At 35.6% G+C, this 20,030-nt stretch overlaps 1 protein-coding gene across 11 annotated transcripts in view; it reads right to left on the bottom strand.

The window, feature by feature from the left end:
• The window catches only part of Peak1 (pseudopodium enriched atypical kinase 1), a 276,412-nt gene that overhangs the window by 217,487 nt on the left and 38,895 nt on the right, over positions 1-20,030 (bottom strand). For 5 of the 11 annotated variants that reach the window (XM_078049227.1, XM_078049236.1, XM_078049228.1 and 2 more), the window contains exon 2: positions 18,180-18,242. The exons of 1 other annotated variant lie outside the window; for it this stretch is intronic. The gene's annotated coding sequence lies outside the window, so the exon portion shown is untranslated. Of the gene's footprint in view, positions 1-8,327; positions 8,409-17,069; positions 17,094-18,179; positions 18,243-20,030 lie in introns of all 11 variants that reach the window. 5 more of the 11 variants (XM_078049231.1, XM_078049230.1, XM_078049233.1 and 2 more) reach the window with 3 other exon arrangements.

The following is a 20,030-nucleotide window of genomic DNA, read 5'->3' on the forward strand; positions in this document are numbered from 1 at the left end:
CCAATTACTTCTTTCATTGTAGGTACACAATAAGTGAAGACAGGAACATAAGAGAGAAAAAAACAACAAAATAGCATTGAAGAGGTCACTCTAGCCCTTAGGTTGCCAGTAGTAAGAGGCATGATTATATTCTACATTATAGTTTGGGAAGCAGATAAGGGAGCAAAAGAAGTCCAAATAAATTAAATTGGGTAAGATAATACAGTCATAAGAGCTCCATTTTAAAAGAATCTTCTAGGTATGCTAAGAAAAAAATAATGTAGCTTATTTTTAAAGAAGCCAAGAATGATATGTCATTTATTTCAGGAAAACTTCAGTGAATATTAATTTTAAAAATAAGGAAGAATAATCATTAAGATCATAATCATAAAGTGACTACCTGACCAAAGTGAGAATGTGATGACTTGTTTAAAATTAATAGGTCTGTAGCATCATCCTGAGATTAATATAAGAACATCATCCCACATCATCCTGGTAGATAAAGATCCTGAATATAAAATCCCAAACAGGAGATAAAATGCAGATTAAATTTAGTTTTGCACAGAGGTTCTACACCAGCTCAATTTTTAATTTATATTCTTGCCTTATATACCATATTAAAAGACCTTTACCATAGATAGACTGATTCTTGTGAAAGAAATGACATCTTAAAACCATGACATCATGCAAAAAGTGAATTCTAGAAAACTCAATAGGAAAAATGTCATTTCTCAGTACCCCTTTTATTATAGCACAGTTGCGAACCCAGTCTCACTAGGAGGAGTAGGGAGAGAAAATCTGGAACATCATTTCATCCTTGAGCATGACAAGGAAGAAACCACTCTAGTATTTCATGCAACAAAGCTGAGCAGGAAGGGCCAGAACTTAAAAATCAATTCTCTTGGTATATTAGTCTGTTTTCATTAAATTACAACTGAATTCTGCCAATGATGCTTTAAAATATAATAAATTTTTCCAGGTATTAAATGAAAAATATTCTGGATAGGAAACACCATTACATAGTTTTCTGGAACCTATAATAAATGATCTTGGGAGAAGGGAGAGGTCATTATTTTTCAAATGTTTAAAACAGTAGAAATTCAAGGTTTTAGAGTGTTTTTTGCTTTGTTGTTGTTTTGCTACTAGACTCAAACTATACACCAAAGGATATAAACTGAGCAATGATAATCAAATCAGCAGGGACAACTCAGCATTCACAATTAACACAGAAGACAATGAAGGAGTCCTCTCTAAAGACTGCAATCCTGTATGATACAGATTTAATTTAGGCCACAGAAAATTCTGCAAAGATCTGACAGCTTCTGCTTTTCCCAGATGAACCTTCATGCATTCATCAGCATAAATAATTAGGTTCAACCTTCTCTATCAGAAGCAAAATGAAGTCACTTTCATCACACTGAGGAAACAACAGCTTTACCCCATCCAAATCATGCACATCAGCTGATTTAACCTATAAATGTGCTCCTTCAGAAACTGATGCCTGTAATGAAAAAAAATCTGTAACCTGAAAAGGTATGCTCTCCAACTAGTAGCATACTTTAATTAAGTGTTTCTAGCTTCTGTTGAGTATCCTTAAAAGGGTAGGTATGAAACACTACAAAAAATAAACTAATCTCAATTGTTGTGCATCTAAAAAATTCCTACCAAAAAGAAATTCCTAAAACAAAAACTAACTCTTCAGAATCAATTTAATCAGCCTCTAAAAAAATCACCCCACAATAAAATCATCAGTTCAGAACTAAATCATAGTAGATTCCAGAAGACAATAGAATTTCTATCTATGCTAAATTAAGAAAACTAAATATAAAATAAACATAGTAAATTAATTAAGATTAGGCAGCTTTAAAATATATATTCTTTCCTTGTAATAAAAAAATCCTCTAAATCTCAAAAGTAATGCTGACCTGGGTATATTGGCACACACCTATAATCCCAGCAGCTCAGGAGGCTGAGGCAGAAGGATCGCAAATTAAAAGCAAGCTTCAGCAACAGCGAGGCACTAGGCAACTCAGTGAGACTCTGTCTCTAAATAAAATACAAAATAGGGCTGGGGGTGTGGCTCAATGGTTGAGTGCCCCTGAGTTCAATCCCTGGTACTCAAAAAAGAAAATAATAATAATAATAATAATAATAATAATAATAATAATAATGCTGACTTTTAAAATAAGCAAGTTGCAAAAATACAAATAATACAATTCCCAACTTATGATGGTCTGACTTACAATTTTTCAATTCTATGGTAGGGAAAAGGTGATTTATGTTCAATAGAAACTGAATTTAGATTTTTGATCACTTCACAGATTATCAATAGATACTATGATACTACTCTCTGATGACTCTGAGCAGTGACAGTGAACCACATCTCCCAGTCAGAATAAGATTACCAGGGTAAACAACCAATACTCTACAATGTACGGTGTAGAAAGCATCTTTTAGACATTGTATTTTCACATCCATGATCCATCTGTGTGTCTGAAATAGTCAACACTATTATAAAATAGACTTTGTGTTATGCCGAACTATAGGCCAATGTAAATCTTCTGAACATGTTAAGGTAAGATTAATTATTTGTATATTCTGGATAACAATTCCTTATCATATATATAATTTGCAAATATATTCTCCCTTTTTATAAGTTGCCTTTTAACTTCATTGATGATGACCTTTGATTGATGAAAGTTTTTAATTTTGATTAAGTCCCACATATTCATTTTGTCTTTTACTGCCTGTGCTTTGGGTGTCATATCCAAGAAATAATCGCCAAACCTTACGTCATGAGATTGGTTTTTACCTACATTTTCTTCTAAGAGTTTTATAGTTTACCTTTTACATTTAGGTCTTCAATTCATGTTGAAGTAATTTTTACATATGGTATAAGGTAAGGGTCCAATTTTACTTTTTTGCTTAAGGATATCCAGTTTTCCCAGAGTCATTTGTTGAAAATAAACTGTCCTTTTCAAACCATTGAATGATTTTACCACCTTTTTTGAAAAACATTAGACTATGCATGAAAAGGCTTATTCCTGAGCTCTTCTATTCCACTGGTCTATAAGTTTGTCTACGTGGATTACCATAGCTTTGTCATAAATTGGGAGTCACCCTGACTCCAAAGACTAACTTCCCCATCCCTCGAGAAGAGCCATCCAATGGTGAGCCCTGCTGGCTCACATGATCCTTACCCACCAATCAGACTAGCCCTGCTGGCTCACATGATCCTTACCCACCAATCAGACTAGCCCTGCTGGCTTACATGATCCTTACCCACCAATCAGACTAGCCCTGCTGGCTCACATGATCTTTACCCACCAATCAGAAAGCACCCCATGCCAACTCTCAAGAACCCTTCAACCATTAAACTGTCATTAACTGTCAAATCACCCCCAGCTCTATAAATATGCAGAGCTGTTCCTCAATAAATGGGCATTTTCTCCGAGGACGAGCCTTGTTCGATCTTTCAAGTTTTGAAATAAGGAAGTGTAAGACTTCCAACTTTATCTTTTTTCAATATTTTTTTGGCTATTTGGGATCTCTTGAGATTTCATAAGGATAAATCTTTCTGCTTCTACAAAAAAGTCATTGGGATTTTAAAGGGATGAAATTTATAAATTGCTTTGGGTAGTATCTTAAGAATGTTATGTTTTTCAATCCGTAAACATGTGTTTCCACTTATTTATATCTTATTTAATTTTTTGGACTGCTCATTGTTATTATATAGAAATTTTTGAGGGTTGATTTTGTATCCATGAACTTAGCTGAATTTATTAGTTCCAACCATTTTTTTGGTGTGATCTTTAGAGTTTTCTACATATAAGATCATCTCATCTGCAAACAGATACTTTTACTTTTTCCTTTTTAATTTGGATAACTTTTTTTCTTTTTCTTTTTCTAATTGCTCTGGCTAGGACTTCCAATACTATGTTAAACAGAAGTAGCAAGAATGGGAATTCTTGCTTTGTTCTTGGGGTTAGAGGAAAATCTTAGTTTTTCACATTGAGTATAAGGTCAGCTGTGGGCTTTTCATAAATGGCCTTTATAATGTTAAGGTAGTTCTCCTCTATTTCTAGTTTGTTGACTTTTTATCATAAAAGGGTGTTATATCTTGTAAAATATTTTTAATCAACTTAGATGATTATGTGATTTTTTATTCTTCATTAGACAACCTGATAGCTTTTTAAGGCACATCTCATTCCTTCAAAAAGTTAATACCCCCATTTTGCATGGAGCTTCTCTTAATTTTTGTAACAAAATGCTTAAAGCAGAATGTAGTGACACAAATTCTTTGAGTTTCATGAAAGTCCAGGGATTCTAAAGAAGAGGATACTAATTAGAAGGCAACTTTCAAAGGAAACATATTTCACAACTAGCTCAGACTGAGAATCACATCAAATAAGACTTCCAAAAAGGATCAAGAAAGACCAATATCATTAAGGCATATCAATATACAACACAGAACTGACATAGTATTAATATAAAACTCATTTAAATCCATTTTAAAAGCCTTTGTGTATACATTGATTATGGCAAATAACCATGGAAGGTCATGGTTGAAAAGAATCCATACTGAATGAATTAACAACTGGAAGAATGAAAAGAAATCAAGTAGCATTTATTCAAAAATGCTTCCCCCATTCCATAAAGTGAATTGAAGAATCAGGGATTCAAGGACAATCACATAAACCAAAGTTCTGAGGGTCAAAAATTATATTTTATGCGATTGCCACTTTCCTCAACAATAATGATAATTAAGTTATTAAATCTACTCTTCCAGCATAATAAAGTCATTTCAATACAACTAAAAGTGCCACCATTTTCATGTTGTCTCTTCTGAAAATAAACATTGCTGCTTTGACTCAAATTCAAATTGCAGCAGCAGGTCATTACCCTGTTCTATTCTGTTGACACACTCTTAACTCATTTTATAAACCTAGAATTTGTTTTTGTTCTAGAGAAAAATGCTTATGAGAAGGCAATTTCATTTTCCTAGGTAGACATTGATGGTCCCTTGGGGGAGAGGCCAACTCAAGCAGGACTGCAACAGCTGTTAGGAGCCAGCTTTCCTACCTGTTAATTGCTTCTATGACTAGACTGTACCAGCTCTGGCACCTACCTGGCAAGCAGTAGATAGACTGAAATAATCACACCTTTGAGATTACAAGGTTTTCCCCTTCCTCCAAAAGAATCCTACTAGGGCACAGGACAGGAAAAAAAATTTTTTTAAATACATAAATATTAGTTGCAAAAACATTAATTATACCTTCCTAACTTACAAAAAAAAGGCAGGGGTGAATAGAAAGAGAAATAAGGAAAAGAAACAAAAGAAATAATTTTTTAAAATAATGAGTAGCCAATAGAAAAATTTTTCATTTGTTTGGTTACTCGACAAATATTTAACGGAATGCCTACTATGGCAAACACTATTCCAAGTTCTGGGGATTCAGCAGTAAACAAGACAGACTGTCACTTTTCCCCATAGGAGGAGATGAATGAGAAATAAATATCAATTAGTGATTATGTGCTAAGAAGAAGACAAAACAGTCATGTAATTAAGAGGGTTGAGAAATCACTAATCTATAATGAATTGTCAAAGAAATCTCTTTGAGAGGGGGCATTTATGCTGAGATTTAATATTATAGAGAAATATTATCTAGCATGATTCAGGATGCTGAGGCAGGAGAATGACAAGTTCAAAACCAGCCTGGGCAACTCAGCAAGACCCAGTCTCAAATAAATACATAAATAAATAAATAAATAAATGGGGAATGAGGAGATAGTTCAGTGGTAGAGTGCCTCTGGGTTCAATTGCCAGTACCATGAAGAAAGAAGAAAAGAAAAAGGAAGAGGAGGAGGAGGAGGAAGGGGAGAAGGAGGAAAAAGAAGAATCTAGCAAACCAGCAGGCTGGATAGAGACTATTCCCCACAAAGAGACAAGTTAGAAGGCCCTATAGCCACAATGAACTTGATATATTCACAGAAAAGGCCAATGTAGCTGCAGTTTTGTGCACTCCAGTGTTTTCAAGAAGGGCAATAAATGAGATCTCAAATTGCCATGCCATTTCAAAGTCATCACTGGGGGGAAAAAATTAAACTATGACCAATGATCATTCATGGGATTAAAAGGAAATGAACAAGTAATGAAACTTGTCTGAAAGGAAACTTTCAACAGACAAAAAGAGAAATATGGGTTTTAAAAAATGGCACCAAGACAGAAGTTTTTAAATCAGAGTTCTGCCTAAATCAGCACTGTCAATCACACCAAAAGCAATGGTGTTCTAAGTAAGGTCAATATCTAGGGCTGGCATGCCTGAACTAGGGGGTGTCTGAAGTTTTCAATAGGAAATAGTAAAGCATAGCACTCATAAGTGAACTCTAGATAAAAATGAATATTTCTGGATGTGTTTGTCTTAATTCTTGCTTGACCTACATATTTCAGATAGTCCAGAGATTTTTCAAAAAGCAAAGGGAAAACAACAGAGAACAAAAGTTTTCTTTAACTGAGGTACATGGCAATATGTCTTTACTTCAGCCACATGCTTTTCAAAAAAAGAAACTTGGCACCAGAAACCTGAATTGGAATCCTACCTCTAGCAGTAATCAACTGTGCAACTCCCTTAGTCTCAGTTTTCCTTATCAGTAAAATGAGGCTAATACTACTGGCCCTTTCAAAATTGATAGTAATTACCAAATTAAATAAAATAGTTGAGGATTAATGGATAATAATAACAACAGCAAGGGGAATGAAGGTAACCAGATGAAAGAAAAAAATAAAAATAATAATGTTCATAATTTATAAGAGCTGAACTCAATGTAAATGGTACTTACCTATAAATAAAAGCTCAGGAAATGAAGTCACCAGCCTAGAGTTAAAAAGCTGGCAGAAAAAGGACTAAAATCTTCCTTAATATCTACATGTAGAATACCTATAAAGCACTTTGATACATAAAATCCAATTGATCTTCACAATAAAATACTTCATTTGACTCATAAGAAAACCTAAGGTGCTAACACTAGCCAGCCTAACTAGAACAATGACTAAAACCTATGACAATACTATATCTCTTAAGATAGAGATTGAAAGCCTTTCTTACTCATAATTTGATTAATATTTTTAAAAGGATGCCTTAGCAAGTCATTCTTTTCTTTAGTTAATAATTTTTCAGTCACAGGCTGGGGATGTGGTTCAAGTGGTAGTGCGCTCGCCTGTCATGCACGGGGCGCTGGGTTCAATCCTCAGCACCACACAAAAATAAAATAAAGATGTTGTGTCCACAGAAACTAAAAAATAAATATAGTAATAATAATAATAATAATTTTTCAGTCATATATAAAGATATATTTTCATGCCATATTTAACAGAATCAAACAGCTTAACATAAAAATGTTCATAGTAAAAGTAAATTCAGTTCCTCAAAATAAGTTTTTTAGCATAGTTCCTAAATTAAAATTTCAATTAATGTTGGCTTAGAATAAGATAGCAAAAATTATTTTTATTCTGTTTGTATGCAGATTATTTTATGATAGGACAGCTGAGTTACTGAGTGGCTAGATGTTTTTTCATAATCAAGTAATCCATTATTTCTATCATTAATGATTCTCATATTCACATACTTAACAATCAGTTCTTTAAATTGTTCTTTTTTTTTTTCATTTTAATGCTAACCCTTCTTCAATTAGGTCAATCAGTTCTTCCTACTTAAGTCAAGATGATTCACTTTCAAATAAAAACTATGTTACAAATATTGCATTATTATGCAGCTGAAGGGACAGGTAGGCTGGGAAACTGATTTAATGGATTCAGATGGAGATGAGCCAACTGAACAATAAAGCATTAAATAATAGTCACATTTATAAGACATGACATGCATTTGAATGCATCAAGAAAATATACATTAGTTAATAATTGTGTGCAAAATTGTAGAGGTAAGAAAGAGTACCTGGGATAATAACAACAGAGTTCAAAAAACAGATAAGAATGAAAAAGTAAGCAGTGGTCAGAACAAGGCACAAAGAACCTTTAAAAGGTCATGTGAAGAAGTTTGAACTTAAATTAAATCTCTATGAAAATTGTGAAGCACAGAAAGGTTTTGAGCAGGAGTTTTAGAGAAATCTTTCCAGCCATACAACAAAAGAATAGACTTTAAAGAATAAAGTTGGGGACAATTAAGTCTAGAGGGCCCATTAAAAGATTATTAAAATCACTACTGTTCTTAGAACAGGTGATAAGATTTGGTCCTCCTGTGGCCACACCTCTCCCCAAGTGGTAAACAGTGCAAAGGGCCAATAGGAAATGCCTCACTGCACCTCACCTCTAGGAACTGCTTTCCACCTACCTGGAAACCCAGGACTTCCTGCTCAAAAGACCCTGAGCCCACTCCCAGGACAGCTTCTCAGGCAGGCATGATACAGTTAAGCTGAAAGAAAAGATAAAAATAGCTGCTAATAGGAGATGGGGGCCGTGGAGAGAGCTTAGACATTTAACCACAATTTAAAATAATATATTTTATTTAAAAATTTTTAAATATAGACATAATTTAAGAATTAACAATTTCATGCCAGGCACAGTGCTGCAGGCATGTAATCCCAGCAGATCAGGAGGCTGAGGCAGGAGGATCACAAGATCAAAGCCAGCCTCAGCAAAAGCAAGGCACTAAGCAACTCGGTGAGACCTTGTCTCTAAATAAAATACAAAATAGGGATGGGGATGTGGCTCAGTGACCTAGTGCCTCTGAGGTCAATCCCTGGTACACAGCCACCCCCTAAAAAAATTTAAAATTTTATATCATATATGTGCTTAATTAGTGTTTATATCTAGAAACCTAAGGTTATTTATGATATATAGTAGTGACCTGAAGTTTAAAATTTTTTAACATTTCAAGAAGATATGAAGCAATTCTTCGACAGATACAAAGCAGTTACATTATATGTGAGACTTAGCAAAGTGATGCATTAGATAGTCAAAGCAATTTGAAGTTAGATTTTCCAGATGTTAATAATAGCTTGCTTAAACACAAATTAGATCACTTAGTACAGGATCTGTGTGTAAACTAAAGGCAGTTATTTATTATTTTTTAAAAAAGTGACTGTATAGTACTGCTCTTCTCATTAGCATACACAAATGCCCTCACATTAAACAGACAGTGAGCAAAACACTGTAGCAAGCATCTGTTGGCTAATGACAAAGAAAACTATGAACCCTTTGAGGCCAATTCTGTCTAGTTGTAAGTGTGGAAGCAACAAAAACAGGTAGTGCTTTTCAACATCAACCAAATAGGGCTGGAGTTGTAGCTCAGTGGTAGAACACATGCCCCCTAAGTGTGAGGCCCTAGGTTCAATCCTAGCACCACATAAAACAAAAAGAAATTGAGTCCATATACAACTAAAAAAAAAAAAAAATTAAAAAAAAAATCAACCCAAATAACCAGGAAAAAGAAACTCCAATACTTTTACATTTTTGTGTGGCAATAGCATTCCAAGTATTACTCATGTATACTCAAAAGACACTTAAGAAAAGCTAAATCTAAAAAGGCAGAAGTCAAAATATATAAATACATTTTATTTTCATTCCACTGTTCTTTGTATCAATACTCGTGGGAAGGAAAATGATTGGTCTAAGAAAGGTATTAAAAACAAAAAACTACAAACTAGGAAAATCTTGTCTTCTGCATCCAATCACCCAACCACTTACATTAATTATATTATTTTTTGGTCCCTATTTCATTACCTTCCCTCACCCCCCAATTCCCTTCCCAACAGTTTCATATTGTCCAGCACTCTGCTTCAATATTCTCGGAGATTTGTCCTGGTCTCTCTTGCTCCTGTGTTGAAATGTGTTATGCCTACATTTTTCTCAGAGTGCGACATGATGTAATAAATGAACAGCACTCACAAACATCCTTCCATTATTCCTTTCCTCTAGCCTTGCCTCCTGTCCAAGATTAATGCTTCCTCCTAACCTCCAGAGTAGACTCTCTCCTGCCTTCTCAGAAACATCAAATACCCTCTATCTTTCCTATATCTTCAAATTTCCTCATTAGTATCTTTCCCTATCTAAAAAAAAACACAAAAATTAAACCCTTATCTTAAAAGGAAAACAAATGCTGTATGTTGAACTTACCCTATGGTGGCCTCCCTGATAGGCTCTGCCTTCTCACCCTCCTTCCCCCGTATACACACAAATATACTTCCTAATCCACAGCAATATGACTTCTGCAAACACAATTACACTAACAAAGGTTTTTTTTTAGTTGTAAATGGACACAATACCTTTATTTTATTTACTTGTGTGTGTGGTTTTTTGTTTTGTTTTGTTTTGTTTTTTGTGGTGCTGAGGACTTAACCCAGTGCCTCATATATGCAAGGAAAACGCTCTACCAACTGAGCTACAGCCCCAGCCTTGAGACCATTGGATTTGTGGATAGGATTTAAAAGAAAAACTTTAATGGGAAAATAAATTATTTTCTCCAACCTCTAATTTACTATAGTTATATTATATGCCACTATAACTTGTATATTATGTTAAATAAGCATATACACTTGATAACAATATTAGCTTAATAACAATATTTTAATATAATGGGTTTCCTTTGTAATCCTGTGCATTTTATTTTATCCATCTGTCACAGACTATTTTTCAAAGATGCTGCAAAAATATCTTACATCCCACATAATCTTCTATAATGTGAATTTACCACTCCTCCATAAACATGTGGAATCTAAGTCCCCCTCTCCTTGCATCCAGGTTGGCATTTACTTGCTCACGACAAGAGAAGGTGATGGAAGTGACACTGAGTGACTTCCAAGACTAAGCTAGGAGAAGCCATGCAGGTTCTGGTACTAGGTTTGGGGTGGCTTGTTACACTGCAACAATTGCCAGAATAGAATATAATACCTAAAACTGGGGTATGACATAACAAAAATCTAAAACATGTGACCCTAGTTTCAAGATTGGATTGTGGGTACAAGCTGGAAGGGCCTGAAGGATCTCACCAGCAAAAACCCAGTAAGCCTTGAGGAGGCTACTGGAAAGGCCTTAAGAGCAAGTAAAATGTCATCTCAGAAGGTGGAAAAAGACCCTTGTTATGAAATGGCAAAAAACTTAACAAAACCACTGCCTATGGTAAGACAGAAAACAGAAAATGTTGAAAGTGAATTGTTACTTCTAACTAAGGTAATTTCTAAGCAGAATGTCCAAAGTGTCAACTGGTTTCTTTTATATGTAAAGCAAAAGGGGCAAATGGAGATGAGCTAAAGAATAAAGTACTTGTTTTCAAGCAGAATTTAGAGAAAATCAAAAAGAACCAGCAACTGCTGGGTTCAAAAATAAACTATTTCTCATATACAGTCTCTCCCAGCAGAGAATGCTCAGTAAGGAAAGGTCTGAGGACAAAGATCAAATACTGGATGCAAAATGGAAAGTCTGGTCTGAAGGTAGAGATGAAGCCAAGGCTGCTGCTGTAAAATCCTTTGCTGACAGTTTCTCTTGTGATTTCTTCTTCCTAATCTTTTTCCCAGTGCCCTTTTCTACATATGTCCACTAAATCTAGATGTCCCCAGAGATTTTTGTCCTCAATCTTGATTCAAGTCTTTCTTCAACCACTCCTAAAATTCTATTAAGCTCAATATCTCTCCCTCTCTTCCTCACTCTAACTCTCCCACCTCCCTCCAAGACTACAGACAGATCTATCCATCTCCACTTGATTATGTCAGAGAAAACTCAAACTAAACATTTCAAAATCCTGTCTTCCTCCCTACAAGTTCCTTCTATACCTAAACATGAGCTGGAAACAAATAGCCCCACTATCCACTCAAATGCCCAACCTGGGAATCATCCTTGATTCCTGCCCCTCTTTCCTCCCTTCGTCACAGCATGATCTTATCAATGGTCAATTTCTTTAGATTCTACCACAATCTGTACTCTCTAGAGTCTAGTCTTCTTCAAGTTATATCCTGTCTGGACTACATAGTCTTCTGAATGATCTCTCCATTAGAAAATATCTTTTGTGTGTGTGTGTGGCATTGAGAATTGAACCCAAGGATGCTCTACCACTGAGCTATATTCACAGCCCACTACCCTTTTCTTGAGACAGGGTCTCACTAAGTTGCCCAGGCTGACCTCAAACTTGTGATCCTCCTGTCTTAGCTTCCCAAGTAGCTGAGTTTAGAGGCAAACACCACCACACCCAGCTTCCAAAATATCTTCAATCTGTCAATTCTACTCAAACACTTAATTTGCCCAAAAACCTTTATTAGAGGGGGTTGTGGTAGTTACTAAGGAGGTTAAGGCAGGAGGATCACTAAGTTCAAGGCCCCAGCTAGGTTAAGGCAGGAGGATCACTAAGTTCAAGGCCAGCCTCAGCAACTTAGTGATAGCCTGCCTCAAATAAAACTAAAAGGACTGGGGAGTGATAATGGCCAAAATATATTGTTATGTATTGTGTTTATACTGATATATTAACAACAAACCCCATCATTATGTACAACTATAATGCACCAATGAAAAATGTGGAAAGAGGGAAAAAAGTGGCTGCAAATGTAACTCAGTAGTAGAGTTGGGTTCAAATTGAAGCATCATCAAAATAACAAAATAAAAAACCCTTTGACAGCTGGTTGTGGTGCTCCTGTAGTCTAGACTACTCAGGAGACTGAGGCCCTCCCAGACTACTGTCCCTGGAGAAAGTACATAAGAAAGAAAGAGAGAACTATGAGATATTACTGGGGCATCTAGGATCCATGTTGATATGCTATGTGTGAGATGGTGGTTCTGGCCTGAGGCAAGAGGCAGCCCTGCAACACTATGGCGGAACAAACCAGAAGAACTGCAGAAGTTCTGTTTTGCTTCTCTTGTGACTCAGCACCCGTGTGCATACAACTTGGCCCCACATATATACTACTCAAATGTCTGGTCTCTTTGAATCTTCAAGAAAATTAGGAGCTGAGTAAAACAGCTGGCTATATGCTAATCTTTCCTGACTGCTGCTTTGCATCCCTCTCTCCTCCAACACAAACCCTAGGATATTTGCAACCATAATCTGAGGTGCCTCCTCATAAAGCAGATTTTTCATGAAAAGAAAGTTTTAAAAGTGGCCTAGGGTAATGCTGTGTGGGGTAAGGCATTTTGATGTAGGCTCTCTGAAGCCTGGGATCTCTAATTCTTATTCCTGACTCTCTGCACAAGCAGTGTCTAATAAAGAAAACTTCAAATACCAAAGAATAAATGTAAAACAATACATATCAGTCTGCTTGGGCTTTCATAACAAAATACCATAGTCCATGCAGCTTAAACAACAGAAATATACTTTCCTGCATTTCTGGAGGCAAAACGTCGAAGATAAGGTGACGGCATGATCAGGTTTTAGTGAAGTCTCTCTTTATGGCTTGCAGATGGCCACCTTCACACTTCGGCCACACATGACAGGGAAAGAAGGAAAGCAAACTTCCTGGTGTCTCTTCATATGAGAGGGTGAATCCCATTGGACCAGACTCCACCTTCATGATCTCCTCTAACACCAGTTGTCTTCTGAATGTCCCATCCCCAAATATTATCTTACCGAGAGTCAGGGCTTAAACATGTGAACTTTCAGAAACTCAAACATTCCGTCCATAACACACACACCCTGTGTGCGTATGTGTGTGTGTTTACTTACAAAAGCACAGGCAAATTCAAGGCAGAATTTGGGCCATCTCCAGAGCAAAAGATGTAGGTTTTTTGTTTGTTTGTTTTTTTAAGTGAAATTTGGGCCAGGCCAGCAGCACATACTTACACCTCCTATTACTCAGGAGGCTGTGACAGATCACTTAAGCTCAAGAGTTCAAATACAGCCTCGCAGTGAGACCCCATCTCAAAACAAAAATTAAACTAACTACTAATATCATACCACATGAAAAATTCAATATCAGATAGAGTAAGGTTCTTAGTGTCAAAACAACTTTAAAAGCTTAATGGTTAAAAGAGTTATCTTTTGACCTTGGAGTAAAAAAGGCCAAAAGAGTAAAGAAACGGGGCTGAGGCTGTAGCTCAGTGGTAGAGGGCCCGCCTTGTATGTGAAAGGAACAGGGTTCCATCCTCAGTACCACATAAAAATAAATAAAGATTTGGGCTGGGGATGTGGCTCGCCTGGCATGCGTGCGGCCCAGGTTCGATCCTCAGCACCACATACAAACAAAGATGTTGTGTCCGCCGAAAACTAAAAAATAAATATTAAAAAAAAAAAGAGTAAACAAATATTTCTTGGATCTGGGGTTGTGGCTCAGTGGTAGAGCTCTTGCCTAGCATGTGTGAGGCACTGGGGTCTTTCAGCACCACATATAAATAAATAAAGGTCCATTAACAACTAAAAATAAATAAATAATAAATAATGCTTAAAAAAGAAACACTTCTTAAGATAAGTTTGACTATATTAAAACTAAGAGCCATTTGTTCATTTAAAAAACACCTTGGCCAGGTGTGGTGGTGGCACATCCCTGTAATCTCAGTGACTCGGGAGGCTGAGGCAGGAGGATCACAAGCTCGAGGTCAGCCTCCACAATTTAGCAAAGCCCTAAGCAACTTACTGAGGCCTTGTCTCAAAATAAAATAGAAAAAGGACTGGGGATGTAGCCTAAATGGTAAAGCACCCCTGGGTTCAATCTCCAGTACTACCCCTTCAAAAAAAAAAAAAACCTCAAAAGAAAAAAAAGATGTTATAAACTAAGAAAAATGTTCATAAAACATACAATCTATACTGAATTATTATTAAAAACATATAACGCATTAACATACACCAAAAAAAAACATGGAAAGTTGCACAAAAGACAAGAGGCATTTCACACACAACACATGTACTGAATAAATACATGAGGGGCTGGGTTGTGACTCAGAGGTAGAGTGCTCACTTAGCATGCATGAGGCACTGAGTTTGCTTCTCAGCACCATATAAAATATAAAATACAGATACTGTGTCTACCTATAACTAAAAAATACATATATAAAATTTAAAAAATAAATACATGAAAAAGGTTCAATACTACTAGGGATCAGGGAAGTTTAAAGCAAGACCACACTTTACAGGAAAAAAATAGTAAAAACCTTTGAAGTGAACTTAAAAAGAAAAAAAGACTAGTGAATGTCCTTCCTAGCTCAAGCATCCACTATTTCCATCTTTCAAACTTTCAATTCTATAAGTTAAAGAACACTAGTTATAATGCAAATTCTTCTTACCTACGGAAAGCAAATTACTTGTGTCCAATGGGACAAAATCGGTAATTGTCCAGTAGAGAAGTTCATTTTGTACTTATTTGAAAATTTTATTTCACCATTCATTTATTGCATGTAAATGAGTAGCTCTTTAGAACTTCCTTTGAAATGTTTCCTCAGTAATTAATGAGTTAAATAAAATAGTTGACAAATGTTCATTTCCTATCCATAGGAGAATCATGATCATACCGTCTTCTAAAAATTATCCTTAACACCATACTTAGAATTCAACATTATCTTTATATGTGAGGGGAAAAAAGACACCTTTCAGCAATAAAAGAATCTTTAATCTGAAGATATCACCAGGCTTCATAGTGAAAAACTGAGAACTTATCCCCTAAAATCAGGAACAAGCCAAGATGTCTGCCCTTACCACTTCTACTCAATATTGTACTGGCACAAGACTCACACAGAATCTATAAAGCATGCTTCTAAGTAAGTAAACAACCCAATTGAAAAAGTAACAAAAGAAGAACAGTAGTTTCCTTTGGTAAGAAGAAAAAATGTTAAGGAGTCCAAGGGAACTTAAGAGGTAATAAAATGTTCTAAAGCTTTATAGGAGAGTGGAAATAAATGAGTATAAGCATTTGTCAAAAGTCACTGAACCATATATTTAAGATTTGCATTTTATTGTAAATTGGAAATTATACATCATTTTTTAAGGTTGTCTCAAAAGATCACTATATATCTTTAAAGATCACTACTTTGTATCATTCAATTAGCAAAATTAAAAAGTCTGAAAAATATCACATATTGGAGGGATTGTAAAATGACAGGATTTCTTATACACTGAAGCTATGAGGGTAAAATGGTACAACTCCTGGAAATAAGTTTGTTTTCTCTCTTTAAGATTAACATTACTACCCTATGACCCAGGAATTACATTCATAGGTACATATACCCAATGGAATCTCTTTCACATGTACTGCAAGAGTCATATAGAGGAATGTTTCTTGTGGCACTGTTGAAAATAGGAAACACCTGAAAACAGGGTTATCACCTCAGGAAAAAATTAAGCACAATATGTCCACACAAAAAAACTACATACAAATATACATTCATAGCATACTTTCATAAATTGCCAAAAAATTAAAGCAAATCAATGTCCACTAACTAATGAATGAAATATGGCCTGTATGTATTAAGTCCGGCTCCTGGCCATAAAAATACTTATGCATGGTTTTTTCAGCCCAACCATAAACAATTACAATTTAAAGGCTTCACAGGGATAGCAGGGTTCTCCCCACCAGACTTGACATAGCCAGTGTGTAGCAACATATAAAGACTCAGGCCCCAGCTCGCCATGCTTTTAATTTTAGCATTTCAGCATTCCTGGCCCAGGTGACTTCATCCAGAAAGCTCTTCATGGCCTTTGGCTGAGGCCTTTCCTCAGGCCCTTTGAAGAGGCTAGGAAATATAGAAGATACTTTTCCCTAGGCTGACTTTGGACTTGTCCACTCATAACCATTTCACCTTTCCCCTGGATCCATAAACTGCAAAAACCTTTTGTTGAAGGCTTCCTCAGCAGTGAGACCACCTCAACCTCAGGGAGCCTATACTCTCTCAGAGCTAATCTCTTTCTTATCCTAATGCAGTAAATGATTAAAGACTTAACTGTTACTTTCATTTTGGCCCTTTTCTTAAAATTGACTACCCAGACAGACACCTAGAAGCTCAGCTCTTTACCAGTTCAACTCCAGTCATAGAAAATGGAATATTATTCAGTAAGAAAAAGTAATGGAGTCCTGATAAATGCTACAACATGGGTGAATCTTGAAAACGTTTTGCTATATGAAAGATATAAATCACAAAGACCCATAAATTGTACAATTTCACTTACATGAACCGTCCAGAAGAGGTAGACCTATAGAGACAGTAAGTAGATTAGTAGCTGACAGAGGCTGGGGGTAGGGGATGGTGAGTAAAGACTACTAATAATATTTTTAAGAATGATGAAAATATTCCAAAATTAGATTGTAGTATTGGTTGTGCATCTCTGAAGTACAATAAAAACCACTGAATGGTACTCTTTAAATGGGTGATTTTATGGTATGTAAATTATTTTTCAGTAAAGGTGTCACAGGAATTGAACAATCATCCCTAGGGCAGTAGTGGGATGGAAAATTGTAAAAAAAAAATTATAATGTTCCATAAAAGAGTTTGTAAATTACTTTTAGGCCAGGTAGAGATACTGAATGATTCTGAATACTAAACTGCTATGCTGACATTTATCTTTTAGGAAAAAAATACCCTGCTGACAATGACAAGAATAGTTTAGAGAACAACTGGACTCAGGTGGAAAGACCAAAAGAGAAACTTAAAATGGCCCATGAAGAATTTAAAATGAAGAATTTCAAAAATAAAAAAAACTGAAGAGGACTCGAGTTAACTCAAGACAGGTAGGAAAAGGGACAGGGCTAATAACCTTACCTTTATAGCAGAATACTATTTATAGAAGCTTTCTGTGGAAGGGAAACTTTCTATAGAAATTAACTATTAACATACTAATGGATATATCTTTATTACATAGGCCCCACAGAGGGGATTATAGAAATAATCAAGTCCAAGAAGGTAGAGAAAACTCCTACCAACCGGCCTATTAAAGCAGTTCCCAGTTTTAATCTATGATTAACTAATCAAGGATTTGTCTTCAAGACTATCAGATCATAATGCCAATATCTTTCTCAAGTATGTAAGAGAACATCAGTGTAACTCCATTTTTTTAGTATAAAAATAAAGGGAAAATACACTAAAAAGTATTTTATTGCTAGAACCAGTTTTGTTTATTTCAGTCAAATGTCATACAAACAAAAAGTAAAAGCATGCTATATATGTAGTATTATTATAAATAAGGAAAAGACATTTGGTGTTGTCTTAAATTTTTCAGAAACACATCTTTCTTATTATAAAATATATTTTAAAAGGCAAATGTATTCATAAAATATCTCACCTTAGGATTTTAGAGAAACCACAAAGAAATGTCTACAGCATCAGCTCCAGTTTAGGCAGATACCTGAATTGAAGAGGGGGGGAAAAAATCAGACATGGTCAAAACAACTAAATCTGAGTGGATAATTTAATTCTTTCAATAGGAGAATACTAACTTGATTGTTTACTCACAAATTTTTGTGTTCAAGTTTTCTTTAGAAATCTTTAGAATATTGAGAATTAACAACTTCTGCTAGACTTTGATTATTTAATATTAATGATGATTCTTGAAATCTATCAAAACATACTGTGTGCGAGGCCAACCTTACACGTGACTGAGTTACACTCCCGGCTATGTGCTGAGGTTCTCAGTCACAGAAATGTGGCACCCTTCTTGGGTGCGAGGGTTGGTGTATGAGTGTGTCTTGCTACAGCCCCATGGGTAAAGCTATGCTCACTTGTTTCTTCGTAATATAACCCCTTACCCTGTTTAGGATAGAATCTTCCATGGAAGTGCCTTCTCTTACTGTGCCCTTGGGTGTGGCCTATCCAGGTGTCAGTCAACCTGCTGATGTCCACTGACATCATGAAGATAGACTCAGCCCCCGGAAACCTGACCCCTTGCCTCATTTAAATAGCTTCTCCTAAATAAAAGGGGTCAGCACATGCTCTCGCGCTCTCTCTCTTTCTATGGACCCTTAAGGTCAGAGAAGCCATCACAGTGATCCCAAAGAAAAAGGTATTTGTGTCTCTTGTGTGGTTATTTCGTGCAGCCCAGTTAGCCCAGTTTAACTGGAATGACCCCTGAGCCTTTTAATCCCAAGAACAGAAACCCGGCAATACAGTGTATTAAAGGAGAAAAAAAAATTAACTTCTTTTACCAGTTCAATCCTTCAACAAAATATTTTCTAAAAGTTTGCACTCCCTATAATATTACCACTCTGAATGCCCATTCCCACAAAAAAAATATAAAATTTAAAAATCTAGAAATGTAAAAGTAAACCAATAGCACATGTTTATAAAGCCTAAAAGGGAAAGTTAAATAAAACAAACGTCTAATAAATATGAAAAATGTTTCTCTATGTTAGCAAAAAGAAAATCAAATTAAAATGATCTGTAATTTCATCAATGTAAATGAAGTTATTTTAAAAATAAGATGTCATTAATACATTTCAATTTTTCTCTTCACCAGACTCATGACAAGATTGTACTTCACTGCCTTCTTTCAAGTTAGGTATAGCTAAATACTTGCTTTAATTACTGAAATGTGTGGTGATATGAGAGATTTCTAGATATAAACTTCAAGAACCAAAACACAGCTGGAAGACCTACCCACTGCTACACGGATTATGTATGCAAGTGATGAATTGGAATTTCCAATGAGGCTGGTTAAACAAACGGCTCTGAAGAAGTGAGACTCCTGATGATACACGTTAGACATACAGCATAAACAAGAAAGAAGCTTTATTGTATTAAGCCACAGAGCTTCTCAAGATTGTTTGTTACTACAACATAATCTAGTCTATACCAGCAGCTACAAATGATAATGTAATATGATACTATAATGTATACTATTATAACAATGCAATAAAAGAGGCATCTTTGTACACTACTCATGATAGCACAAACTGTTAAAAATTTTCTAGAAAGCAATTTTGCAATATGCAACAAGAACCTTAAAAAATTCCAGTTTTACAGGGACTTGATGGTACATACCATTAATCCCAGCTACTCAGAAGGCCAAGGCAGAAGGATCCCAAATTAAAGGCCAGCCTAGGCAATTTAACAAGACCCTGTCTGAAAATAAATAAAAAGGTTTGGGCGGGGGGGGATGTAGCTAAGTAGTAGAGAGAGAAGGATGCCTCTGCACTCG

Source organism: Ictidomys tridecemlineatus, chromosome 5, assembly GCF_052094955.1.
Source record: "Ictidomys tridecemlineatus isolate mIctTri1 chromosome 5, mIctTri1.hap1, whole genome shotgun sequence".
Classification (NCBI taxonomy): Eukaryota; Metazoa; Chordata; class Mammalia; order Rodentia; family Sciuridae; genus Ictidomys; species Ictidomys tridecemlineatus.